Here is a 14,172-nt window from a genome sequence, read left to right as displayed (position 1 = left end):
CTCTGCCTCTGATATTCATGCCAATAGATTGGTTCGTGCTTTTCACCGGGCCCATCCTGATCGGCCTGGTGGCATGGATGAGGGTTCGGTGACCCCTCCTCAAGGGGGGGTACTGTTGTGAGTTCATTCTCTGGTTCACCAGTTGTGAGTTCTCCTTCCAGACTCCCTCTGGTGGTAACAGGAGGTAGTGAGGCTGATTTGATCGGTGGAGATCTGCCACCTGAGAATGAGGATGACGATTGGACCTCAGGAGTCTCAGATTGGATTTAAGACAACCGGTGCCCTATTCATTTGCTGGTGATTCCTTCTGGCTTGTCAGCTCTTGGTTTTCAGCTCTGTTCCAGTCATCTAATTTTGCTATCAGAAGTGTTGGACATTATTTTTGTAGGGTTTTTGCAGGTTGCAGACAGTGTCTTTCCTTTCCTTTCCTTTCTAGTTAGTTTGGGCCCCATCGTTTGCTCAGCCTATTTTCCTGCCTGTGTTTGTGCCTTCATCTTGTTTCACCATCAATACATGTGTGGGGGCTATCTATTCCTTTGGGGTCTGCTCTGGGGCAGTTAGTTTTCCCTTTTTCATGCTTCAGGCTTATTTAGTCCTCCGGCTGTGACGAAGCGTCTAGGAACATCGTAGGTACGCTCCACGGCTGCTGCTAGCTGTGTGGTAGGATCAGGGATCTGCAATCTGCATAGTTACCAACCTCTCTGGTTTTCTGTGACTTAGCTTGTTTTGCTTTTTTCTCCTCGGTGACCCATTCATAACAGAAAACGTTAGTAAATCTCAAAGTCGGCACAAACATTGCAAATTCCGATTTGTGTTCGGATTCAAAATCAGCAAAACTCAGTCAAAATACAATAAATGATTGAGTTTCCACTAAAGATATGTGCATATGGCTTCTCTGATCAGCGGTAGTGTTATTGCCGGTAAGATTGTTACTGTCAATCAGAGAGCTGCCTGGTCACACTGTCAGATGTCAATGTGACCCCCGCAGCTGTGACTGACCCATGACAAAAATCTTACCACATGTCACAGGTATCGGCTGATGAGAGACTACTATTCTCCCATTTGTCTATGCCTGCTGTCGCTAATAGCAGCGAGAGCAGGCGGCGGATGATGGGTGTAGTCATCAGCCGGCGCCTGTGCTCAAGAAAAAAAAAGTTAAAATAATGAAATAATATTGAAATAAAAACACAGTATATACTCACCTTATACCTAATCCCTGAAGCCCAGGTCACCTGGAAAAGAGAAAAAATAATAAACCACCATATCCATACTGTCCCATGACGATTCGGATAACTTGTAGAGCAGTCATAACATTGCCCCTAAGCCTTCACAGCATAAAGTCTTTCTTGACATCGGTCCACTTCTCACTAATGCTCTGAAGGAAATTGCGGTATACTGTTTCAACTTAGAAGTCAGCAACATCAATTAGAAACCATTCTGTCGCCAAATGTTTTACAGTAGAAAATCTCCAAGAAACTGATATAATTAATTATATAAACAGTAATTATGCTACTACACCTGGCAATACCTTACTTCCCGGGTCCCTTGCGCATCTCGCCTGCTCTTCTGGGTCCTTAGTTGCGCTGGGGATCCCGATCCCCACGATTGCACATGCACGCTAGGCCGCTTAGGTTGCGGTCGTGTGCACTCCCAGCTTTATGATGCCGAGTTGTACTGACCCGGAAGCGCTGTCCTGCCTGGGCAGCGGTCTACGGGTATATCAGGACGCTTCCTGCTAAAGGAAGTGCCTGATTATTATTGTGCCTTACCTCTGTAGGTCTTCTCCAGGTCCTCTAAGGCTGGTTTCAGATTAGCGCATTTTACATGAAGTGAACGGCGCCGCTAAGCCCCGCCCCCTGCCCACCCCGTCCGGTCATTTCCTCCTACTATCGCACACACGGCTGCATGTGATCTGCGCACCCTATCTTTAGCATAGGGTGCACAGACCGTGCGCTGGCCGTGTGCTAGTAGGATTTTTGCGTGCGCTGCGCACTTTTGAAGGTGTGCCGAGCGCACCAAAATGCAACATGGTGCGTTCGGCGCACACCGGCGCACCTTCAAAAGTGTGCAGCGCATGCAAAAGTCCTACTAACGCACGGCCAGCGCACGGTCTGCGCACCTTATGCTAAAGATAGGGTGCGAAGATCGCATGCAGTCGTGTGTGATAGTAGGATGAAATGACCGGACAGGGCAGGCAGGGGGCGGGGCTTAGTGGCTCTGTGCACTGCATGTAAAATGCACTAATCTGAAACCAGCCTTAGATACTAGCACATCAGGTTCCCGTACCCTTCAGGTTTCTGTCCCTCCCATTACCCTCACCGTTATTCTGTCCTTGTTTTATTTGTCCCTGTACGCGTCCAGTGCGTGCTCTGCTCTGTCCCTGTACACTCGCAGTGCGTGCTCTGCTCTGTCCAGGATCCTGTACCCTCTGTGTGAACTCTGCCAAGTCCTGTACCCTGGGTCTCTCTGTGGCTGCTCTGCTCCGTCTGGTCCTTGGTGAGTATCCTGATTTTTCTCGTTGTCCTTGAGCCATCCCTCTGGCACTAGCTAATGTGGTATACCTTACTTCCAGGCCTGCCCCTAATGGTCCCTGTATAGGGGTCGGTTCCACCTGACCAGCTCGCCTGAGATCGGTCGGTACCGCGATCCAGTGGGTCCACTCCAGGATTCATAACAAATTAAAGAGAAAGTCATAATGAAATGTGGGAAGTGATTGGTCACTAAGTTTCATCTCTTTCTTGATGCACAACTTTGGAAAAGCTATGGACTAAATGCATATCTAATCTACTTCATATTTCGTGTATTACGTTAAATATGGAAATTCCAACAAAAAAAGATTGTAAGGTTTGGAAATTTCCCCCTATCTCACCAGTTGTAATATGCTGAGAAAAATGCTGAATGTTTTTTTCTCACATGTTGCTTTCATATGTTTATGTAAGACCAAAATATTTTATACCTTTGTAGTTGAGTTGCATTTTGCTGTTCTCTGTGGGTGGTGCTTTGTCCTTTAAAAGTAGTCTGTCTGTACAAAATGACTGTAAAAAACAATCACTTGGTCACTTGGCAGTAAATGATTTTTGAGGCATAGACCAACTGCGGAGAACTTTACACATGCAGAGAGAGAATTATGATCCATCATTTGTAGCACAGTAGTGGGACTCTATGTCTGGAGAGTAGTGTGAGATTTTAATAATGTTGGGGAAGTGATACGTCCCTCATATTGTCTTAATGTCATTGACCAAAAAAGAAAGAAGCAAAATAAAATATTCAGAAGATGCTCAATCTATCAGAATTAAAAGCTCAGGGGACGGAGCTTCTGCTGCTTCTGCACTGCTAATCTATGAGTTTGTACTGCAAAAGCAGCTTAATATTCAGCAGTCAGCACTTAAAAGGACATGTCCACCTTTGTAAAAATCTTTTTATCATTCTGATGCATCTGATGTGAGCAATGTATCAACCTTAGGGCTTGTTCAGATGAGCATACAATCAGTCGATGTGCTATGGACTGAAAATGGCGAGCACACGGACCCATTAAGGCCAGTAGGCCAGCGTACATGGTCAATTTTTCAAAGCGTTAGAAAAATAATCACAGCATGCACAGCTTTGTTTTGATACATGGACTAAAATAATGCATGCAGCTCCAGGACTTGTCCTCGATACAGAAAAGCAAACAGAACTGCAAATGGTGCCAGGCACCGCCACAATTTAGACACAACTGGCCTGTTTTTGCATATGGCTGTCTGAACCTGCCTTAGAAATGAAGACTAGTTGTAAAGTTGATTTATTTTTCATGCTGAGATGATGAACATATTTTTTCACTTATTCCCTGTCAAGGGTGAGCTCTGTCAAGGAAGGTCTTCAGTTGCCCAAGATTTAATAATAAATAATAATAATAATAATTTTATTCCTATAGCGCCAACATATTCCGCAGCACTTTACATTATAGAGGGGACTTCTACAGACAATAGACAATAAAGCATACCCATAAACACATAGATCAAAACAGATACCAAGAGGAATGAGGGCCCTGCTTGCAAGCCTACAATCTATAAGGAAAAAGGGGTGACACGAAAGGTGGATGGTAACAATTGCTTTTGTTGTTCGAACCAGCCATAGTGTAAGAATTGGGTGTTCCTGTGATGCTGCATGAACCAGTTAACAGTCTAAATATGTAACAGTACAGACACAGAGGGCTATTAAATGCACAAAGCATGTGAGAACATGATGCAAGGAACCTGGTTATGGTAAAAATTTTTGAATGAGCCACACAATGATATTTAGGTTAATGCGTTGAGGCGATAGACCAGTCTGAACAAATGCGTTTTTTAGGCACGCTTAAAATTGTGGGGATTGGGGATTAATCATATTAACCTGGGTAGTGCATTCCAAAGAATTGGCGCAGCACGTGAAAAGTCTTGGAGACGGGAGTGGGAGGTTCTGATTATTGAGGATGTTAACCTCAGGTCATTAGCAGAATAGAGGGCACGGGTAGGGTGGTAGGCTGAGACGAGGGAGGAGATGTAGGGTGGTGCTGAGCCATGGAGTGCTTTGTGGGTGAGGTAATAAGTTTATACTGAATTCTGGAGTGGATGGCTAACCAGTGTAATGACTGGCACAAGGTAGAGGCATCGGTATAACGAATGGTGAGGAATATAATCCTGGCTGCAGCATTCAAGACAGAATGGAGAGGGGAGAGTTTGGTAAGAGAGAGACCGATTAGTAGATTTATGTCTTTTATGTTCCTACTACTAAAACACTGGATGACGGCTAAAGCAGCTAGACAACATTGGCTTTAAAACTAGATCAGGAATCTGGTACAAGTTAGCCAAAGACGAGATGCTGTTATTATTAAGGCATGATCCCTCTGCACACTTCTCCCAACTGTCCCAGCTCTAGTAGGACATTCCCAGAAATTGGAAGTTGTCCTGCTGTCCAGGGAAGTCGGCGACATGTTCCTACTTTAACTGTATCTGTGTTGTTAGGAATTAGGTACAGAAAGTGTAATGGACCTTACTTCACTACATGCCAGGGCATCTTGGGGACCATCTTTTGTGTGGTAGGCACTTTGGGCATCATGATTTATGCATGGGAAGGGCTCCTTGACTCATCTATGTTGGTGTCATACTGTATAAGGAGGCACCTCGGGGCTCCAAACTTAATGGGACAATAGGAAGAACCATGTTTGGAGGCACCGTGATGACATTATCTGTGTAGGCACTCTGGTGGCATAATATATGAGGCACTGCAGTGGCGTATTGAGTGGGGGCACTGTGGTGGCACAATGTATGAAGGCACTGTGGTGGCATAATGTATGATGGCACTGTGGTAGTGTAGGAGGAGAGGCCTCCGCCGAGTACTCAGGCCGGAACCGAGGGGACCGTCTTCCAGGTTCCTGGGGCATCTGTTTCCAGGGAGCAGAGCTAGGGGATGGACTGCTGAGACTGACAGGGCAGTTGGGGGAGGAGTCCAGAGAAGAGGGGTGGAGACGGCCAGACTGTGTGAGTCAGCAGAACGAGGGAGAAGAAGGTGGAGACTTGGGGAGGGCCAGAGAGCGAGAGCCACGAGCAGCTTCCAGAGAGGAGGACAGCGACAGGAGGGAGACTCTCGGTGGACCGCAGGGAGACGGCGCCGAGCTTACTGACAAAAGAAGACTGCTGCCTCACTCCAGCTCTCGGCTGCGGCCTACTTGCAGCCGTCCGTGGCCGACACCGCCTCACTCCAGCTCACGGCTGCGGCCTCCTCGCTGCTGCCCGCAGCCACTGCTGCTTTACTCCTGACCACGGCAGTGACTACTCCTTTGCCGCCCGCAGCTGCCACTGCCCCGCTCCAGTCTGCGGTAGAGACTGGGCATGTGCCCGCTGCGGATCCTCCAGTGCGGCCTCAGACTGCGCCTGTGGCCTATCAACCACCACTTATCACCGCCGCTGCCACGGCCTCCCCTCTCCCACTCCCAGGCTGTATCCCGCTGCCTCCGCTGGGGGACATCCCACCAAAGAACTCGCCACAGACCTGTTGTGCCCCTACTCCTCCTGGGTGTCGGAACACCTGAAATCTACGCCAGATCTTCAGCAGCTGGGCCTAGTGGCTGCGACGCAGACACACCGTGGAACAAAACGCTGAGGGACGTCATTACGGATAAGTGATACATAGTGACTAAGGACCCATAGTCGGCCATTCCGCGGCTTATAGTGACCGGTCTTTGCCGGATTAGTCGTGTTCTCCCAATCCTTGTTTATGTGTATTGGCTCCCTGCGAGGACAACTACTGTTATTCTGTTGATTGCAGCATTTATCTATAAAAGTTAACGTTTAAAGTAATTTCTGTCTCGCGACTCATCACTGCATCCTGTGTACCTGCTATTACCACAGTGGCATAATGTGTGGGAGCACTGTGGTGGCATGATGTGTGGGGGCACTGCAATGGCATAATGTGTAGGGGCACTGTGGTGGCATAATGTATGATGGCACTGTGGTGGCATAATGTATGGGGGCACTGTGGAAGTGTGAGCAGGTAACGGGATGCAGGGACAGATGGGAGGCAGAGCAAGGTTAACAGATTTATTAACAGAGGTATACCTCAAGCAGGGAGGTAATGGGTTAAGCAGGGGGCATAGGAGGTGATATTATAATGCATGGTATGAGAGCGGGGTGAGGTAAAAGGTAAAGCAACTGTTCATGAAAGGGTTAACTTATCAGTCTGCCGGCTTCCTGGCTGTAGAGCCTTAGGTTCCAACGGTGGCACCCACGCAACTGGCGCGTGATGACTCCGGTGTCGTTCTGAAGAAGTTGAGGGTCCAGTTCCTGGCAATGGCAGTGAGACCTCATTGTCCTAAGCAGGGTCCTGAATCCAAAGTTTGTTGTACGGGGTGCAGCACAGTCTGTAACACAGGCGGAGTGTGACTCAGCTCGGCAGTAGTATCCGGGTGAGGAATGATACAGTTCTAGATCAGTTACCCGGTCTGTATTAGGTGGCACGTGCATAGTAGCCACCAGCCCAGAGAGTCTGTAACTTTCGGTCACAGGAGACAACGGGCACATGGCAGTTCTCTGTCCACAGTCAGTGAACCTGGACAGAGGGAATCTATAGAGCTGGCCTGCGCTATCAGGATGCTCTGAGGGTGGAGCATCAACCTTCCTCTGCTTCGCACTCTGTCTTCCCGCCATGTCCGCACCCCCTTTCCCGCACATGGGACCTTTTATCATAGTCACGCTCCCTGCAGTCAAGTGCAAATGTTGGTCTGGGTTGGAAAGCTTTCCCCCTGGCAACAATGGTGACAGCCCCGACAGTTTTGGACCAGGCGCAAGAGAGGTACCCCCCCCTGTCCAGTCCATCTTCTTACAGTAGGATAATGTATGAGGGTGTTGTGGTGGCATAGTGTGTAAGGGGGCATTGTGGTGGCCATCATTCTGTGTGAGGGAATGTACTGTGACATCATTCTGTCATACTGTGTACAGGGGAATACATTGTGTGGGAGTCCTGCTATGTGTTTGTTGGAGGCATTTTTGAGGCATAATACTGGTGTGAAGGCGCACCATTGGTGTATCATACTCGGTGGGGAGGTATTATATTGTATGGGCCATAAAAGTGGTATCATTCTGTGTAGGAATTCAAAGGGTCTTTAGCAGTGGCACAATTTCTGTGTGGACACCAAAAAAACTTGTGAGGCTAGTGGTATGGCTCAGTGTAAATAAAATTTCTGCCAATATGTGTCCCTCATTCCTGTCTTTCAAAGCAGCAAGATATTATATAATAAATGTATGGGGAATGCCCCAAAAAGGGGAGGGCACCAAGTGTGAACCACATTTCACAGAAAGGCATTATTATGGATCTTTCCTGGCACAAGTAACTTATGCTCTATACTGCCCAGCTCCAAACGTCAGTCTTGACATGTCAGCAGTTCTAATGGAACTACTGAAGGCTGCTGGAAAAAGGAGACTTAAAGGAAAAGTTTTCATTATTAATCTGATACCATAATTGTATAGTACTTACTATTACATTCTAAAAAGTCTTCATAAAATAGTCTGTTTCACTATTTTGCAGAAAAAAAGCAGTTTTAAATCAGAGTGTACCAGCGTACCAGGAGTTGTCTGGGTAGTACTGAAGTAGTGAAGAGTTATGGTGCCCAGAGAGCTGGCTTCCCCATACTCCCATGATTGGCATTCCCCTTTCCCCCAATAACTGAAACTCTATGATTCTTCGCCGTGCTGTACTTCCCAAGTAGCTACCACTGAGCTATATGGCTGTTAACACAGTCTGTACAGACTTTGAGCAATATACCACCAAAATGTCAGATATACTCACAGCCACAGGTGTGTATCCTGGGGAAAGACAAGGTTCGATTGCATGGTTTATTTAAAAAATTGAATTTTTAAAGAATCAAGTATTTAAAGTTAATAAAAATAATAAAAATTCAAGCACAGAGGACAAAAGTAGTGCGTTACACTACACAAAGTAGCTCAACATGTACAAAGTAAGCAAATCTCATAAAGGTACATCGAACACACTGTGATCTAACCCAAGGTGGGCATAGCATATGTCCTATAGGCAATGTGATGTTGATCCATGAGTGACTGGGTTTCTCAGGACTTGTTCTATTTGATGAAGTGCCAAAATTCACTTATATATGAAAAGGTCCATGTAAACAAATTATAAAGTGCAGGTGCATTCAATTTCAGTATGGAGACCTGAACTAGAAGGAAGGAAAATCTTTAGCCTGGGTAGGCCAGTCTCAGCTGATTCTATGGGGAATCATATTGTTTGGTATCTTAGTCCAACAGTAGGTAAAAGTATTTGGAAATCAAGGACATGATAAACAAGAAAAGAGAGGAAAAGAGGAAAAAATTCCCCAATAGCCCACTGAGCTATATGACACTCTCCGATAGGCAAACACCTCATTTTAAATTGGGCGTGTACTACAGCATCAGATGTTGGTTTAAACATGTGAACTCCGGTGACAGGTTCCCTTCCTCCCTTCCTTGAGCAGTTGGAGGACAGAGACATAGGAGATTAGGGAGAGGTCTTACCTGAATCATAGGCCCTTGTCTTGGTGCAGATATATGCACTCTCCACTAGGAAGGCTGCAATGGGAATTCTCTCTATAAAGTTTTGGCTGTGGTAAAATACACTTGTAATGCAATAGGAAATAGAGGCTGCAACATGGCCTATGTGGAAAATAAGGAAAACCAGCACCAAACAGCTTATAACATAACTTTTCAATCTTTCTCCAGCAGTATACAGCTTGCAAAATCCCGGGTGCAACACCTGAAGCGATCAGCGTCAAAGAGAAAAAATTAGGTGGCATGCCGTGATGCAGTAAAGCACTCCTTTCTTTATTCAATACAAGTAGTACATGGATGCAGAGGAGCAGGTGCAGCGGAGGCGATGGCCGTTTTGCGACAATCAGACGCTTCAATGGGTCCAGTTATGTAACATGGCCTACACACCTTTGAATCCAGTCAAATGCTGTGAAGTTCAGACACTTAATTATCGATGGCAACAGCAAGGCAGCCAGTCAACTCTAATGGCAGGGACTGCATTGGAGATATTGTTTGACGGAAGGACCAGGAGATGGATGTAAGCGAGTCATCTCCTGCGTGCCCCTGACAAGTTTCACCTCTCTTGAGTAATCAAGAAGCTAATTTATGTGTCAAATTCGCATTGTACACTGTTGTGTGTTTTTGCTTTATTGTCACCTGGAGCTAGTTCTAGCAGAACTCAACTGTTCTGCACTTTTCCACAATGCCAGTTCAGAGCTGATTCTGTTGCCTGCTGTTGACAAGTCAGTGATGTGATACTGCACATTCTGCTCTGTTGATGCATATGACAGAAGATTATCCTCTTTTATATGCATAAACAAGTGGCAGTTTCAATTTCACATCACTGGTCTCAACAAACACAGCTCGAGTGGACCATGGATAGCACTCACATGAGAAAAATCAGTACTGTGAATGATCCTTAAGGCTATGTTCACACATCTTTTTTAAACTCAGGTGAACCTTTAGAGTTTTTTTTAAGCAGATGACACTTTAGGCAACTCTAGTGTTTTCTTTTTTTCCTGAAGTGCCTTTTTGGTAATTTTGTGAGCATCTTTCCAAAGGATTTGGCTGCCAACGTATTTTTGGAGGGTTTTCCCATGATTTTTAAGATATCTGTTTTACTGTTGTTTATCGATCTTTTTTCCACTCTATGAAATAATGAAGAACTTGCTAGCTTTTTTTTTAAACAAAAATGATGACAAAATACTCCAAAAGGTGGTTGGGTGTCTTCTGAATGTTAGAAAAATATATTCACTCAGGCACAGTGTCATCTGAATCAAGACAGTTCTTTATTCTGCTCTTGCAGCCAGTGGACAAGGCATTTTTTCACACAAAATGCATATGCTCATTCTTTTGAAGGTATTCTTGTAGGTTTGTAATATTCTGCCTGAAAAAGATGTTGTGTGCACATACCCTAAGGCTGCTTAAAGAAGGGGCAAAGAGGATCAACAATTATTAAACCAGGATTTTCTCTTTTACTTCTCTATTCCGTAAAACAAAAGCAAAATAAAATCATTTAGATGGCGGATTTCTTTGGACATTCTTCAGCTGATGATTTATTGGTTTTCTGTAACGGCACATTTTGTGTCATGTAGGCGTTTCTTAGAATTTGTCATCTAATTCCTCATATATACAGTAATTTATTTTCAGATCCGTGTAATGTGATTTTCCCCTGACCTGTCCCTCTTTCCACCTGTAACTAATAGTACAGCTTTTTCACATTCCTCAGTACACCCTTGTTCTCATAGTCTTGGATGTTTTCTAATTGTGACCATTGTTCAGGTTACAATCCTGTGTGTTATTTCAAGGTAGAAGGAAGCAGGCGCTGATGTTATTTGAACAGTTACCAAAAAGTTGTTAGTTCTAAGCTTGATATTCATAACTTCTCTATGTAATGTCCTGTTTGCCTGCTTGCTGTAGTTTAGAACCCTTATTGTTCCCAATCCCAACTAAAAAAATGCTATATTATATCTGCAATATTTTAGGTTATTAAATGCTAGAATGATCCTATACTAAAAAAAAAAAAACAGGGCCGATGTAAGATCAGGTGGGGTTGGCAGTTCCTTAGAGTAAATCAGGATTTTCATCCCAACACTTTTTAAAGTCATTGTCTCATCTTCATTGTTTCCATCATCATCTTCATTCATTAAAAACGAGAAATGTTGCAATTTGTTGTTTATTAAATATCCTCTCTGTTCTCAAAAATAAAGCTATTTTTCATTCTATTCTGTATAGCGTGGTGCCTAAGCTACCGGCCACCCAGGAGTCTCATAATGGCCCATTAACACTGGTCAACACAATTTTTCTGGCAAAAGGTTTTAAAACATATTTTAAGTCAATTTTGGCTGCTGATTACGAATATGAACTCCGTTTTTGGCTATTACATCAGGATTTCGAGATATTTTCAATTTTTGATGAAAATTACTCCTTTCGAATGTTTTATGATAAAAACACTCTTAAAAAAAAAAAGACTCGTTTGGTAGATAAAGATCTCTAACCAGATCATTCAAAGCAGACTGAGTAAACAGAATTGGTTTGTCACAATCTTCATCACATGGCTGAAAAATATCTGGACTGTCTTCTTCATCAGTATAACAATGTGAGGAGAGATCTGTGTCAACGTTTTCTGGAAGCTCAGTAAATTTTGGAACAGCTATGTCTTCACTATGGGCAACTGGTCGAATAGCTGAAGGGATACTCGGATATTGCAAATATTGCTTGTTTTTCTTATTGAAACCTTTTAAAGTTGTGGCCAAAAGCATTGACACCCCTGCAATTTTGTCAGATAATACTCAGTTTCTTCCTGAAAATGATTGCAAACACAAATTCTTTGGTATTATTATCTTCATTTAATTTGTCTTAAATGAAAAAACACAAAAGAGAATGAAGCAAAAAAGCAAAACATTGATCATTTCACACAAAACTCCAAAAATGGGCCAGGCAAAAGTATTGGCACCCTCAGCCTAATACTTGGTTGCACAACCTTTAGCCAAAATAACTGCGACCAACCGCTTCCGGTAACCATCAATGAGTTTCTTACAATGCTCTGCTGGAATTTTAGACCATTCTTCTTTGGCAAACTGCTCCAGGTCCCAGGTATTACAAGGGTGCCTTCTCCAAACTGCCATTTTCAGATCTCTCCACAGGTGTTCTATGGGATTCAGGTCTGGACTCATTGCTGGCCACCTTAGAAGTCTCCAGTGCTTTCTCTCAAACCATTTTCTAGTGCTTTTTGAAGTGTGTTTTGGGTCATTGTCCTGCTGGAAGACCCATGACCTCTGCGGGAGACCCAGCTTTCTCACACTGGGCCCTACATTATGTTGCAAAATTTGTTGGTAGTCTTCAGACTTCATAAAACCATGCACACAGTCAAGCAGTCCAGTGCCAGAGGCAGCAAAGCAACCCCAAAACATCAGGGAACCTCGCCATGTTTGACTGTAGGGACTGTGTTTTTTTTTTTTGAATGCCTCTTTTTTCTCCTGTAAACTCTATGTTGATGCCTTTGCCCAAAAAGCTCTACTTTTGTCTCATCTGACCAGAGAACATTCTTCCAAAACGTTTTAGGCTTTTTCAGGTAAGTTTTGGCAAACTCCAGCCTGGCTTTTTTATGTCTCGGGGTAAGAAGTGGGGTCTTCCTGGGTCTCCTACCATACAGTCCCTTTTCATTCAGATGCCGACGGATAGTACCCTCGGACTGCAGGGCAGCTTGAACTTGTTTGGATGTTAGTCGAGGGTCTTTATCCAACATCCGCACAATCTTGCGTTGAAATCTCTTGTCAATTTTTCTTTTCCGTCCACATCTAGGGAGGTTAGCCACAGTGCCATGGGCTTTAAACTTCTTGATGACACTGCGCACGGTAGACACAGGAACATTCAGGTCTTTGGAGATGGACTTGTAGCCTTGAGATTGCTCATGCTTCCTCACAATTTGGTTTCTCAAGTCCTCAGACAGTTCTTTGGTCTTCTTTCTTTTCTCCATACTCAATGTGGTACACACAAGGACACAGGACAGAGGTTGAGTCAACTTTAATCCATGTCAACTGGCTGCAAGTGTGATTTAGTTATTGCCAACACCTGTTAGGTGTCACAGGTAAGTTACAGGTGCTGTTAATTACTCAAATTAGAAAAGCATCACATGATTTTTCGAACAGTGCCGATACTTTTGTCCACCCTCCTTTTTATGTTTGGTGTGGAATTATATCCAATTTGGCTTTAGGACAATTCTTTTGGGGTTTTTTCATTTAAGACAAATAAAATGAAGATAATAATACCAAAGAATTTGTGTTTGCAATCATTTTCAGGAAGAAACTGAGTATTATCTGACAAAATTGCAGGGGTGTCAATACTTTTGGCCACAACTGTACATCGACAAGGCAGAAATAGCAGTCTTCTAAATGATTGTTTGGTTCTCTCCAAACCATAGGAACTCCAAACTGAAGTTTAGCATTCTTTCCTTGAGACCATGATCTCAAGCTCTCAATACAGGTTTTGCACACTTTGTGAGTAGCCCAATGCTTGTCTTGGTCTCCAAGTTTTACTTTGAAGTACGCAAAATACACTCTCTTAACAAAGTCAGTAATGTTGCGCTTGTGAGTCTTCACAGTAAAGTTTCCACAGATGTAACAAAAAATATTTGGATCATTTGAGCACTGTCTTCTGCGAGATGTAGAGGCCATTGTTAGATCAGCAAAACATCCTGCAGAGAAATACAAGATAAAAGTTGTTAGCTACCTGAGTTGTTCATTGAATTTCTGCCCCCCCACACAAACACACCTTAGGTATTGATTCACAAACAAAAAACAGAAAAACAGCAGCATAAAAACAATAAATATCAAAATTCATTGAAAATTTCAATAAATAAGACAGTACCTGCACACGACTGTTGTGTACGTTGAAAACTGTTTCTTTCTTATCATAACAAATGGGAATTATGCATGTTCAAAGAAAAGAAAGATGTTCTCACATTTATTGGGAAGCTAAATGAAAACTAAATTTACCTTAGTGAACCGTATAAACCGGCACTTTTCATACACTACTTATATTTTTCATCGAAATTCATGAAAATGGGCTATACACCTATAGCGAAAAAACGTGATGTGATAGAGAAATTATAAGATCAGATTTGAATTCAGCACCC

General features: G+C 43.7%; 1 long non-coding RNA gene across 1 annotated transcript in view; it reads left to right on the top strand.

Annotated features, from left to right (window-relative positions):
* Nucleotides 1-11,260, top strand: part of LOC141084366 (uncharacterized) — a 107,737-nt gene extending 96,477 nt beyond the window's left edge. Inside the window, exon 2 of the long non-coding RNA XR_012230986.1 lies at nt 9,228-11,260. This is a non-coding gene — a long non-coding RNA (uncharacterized lncRNA). The remainder of the gene's footprint in view (nt 1-9,227) is intronic.
* The last annotated feature ends 2,912 nt before the right edge of the window (nt 11,261-14,172 follow it).

Source organism: Dendrobates tinctorius, unplaced genomic scaffold (assembly GCF_039654945.1).
Source record: "Dendrobates tinctorius isolate UK_male_01 unplaced genomic scaffold, ASM3965494v1 ptg000022l, whole genome shotgun sequence".
Taxonomy (NCBI): Eukaryota; Metazoa; Chordata; class Amphibia; order Anura; family Dendrobatidae; genus Dendrobates; species Dendrobates tinctorius.
This window is presented reverse-complemented; position numbering and strand designations above follow the sequence as displayed.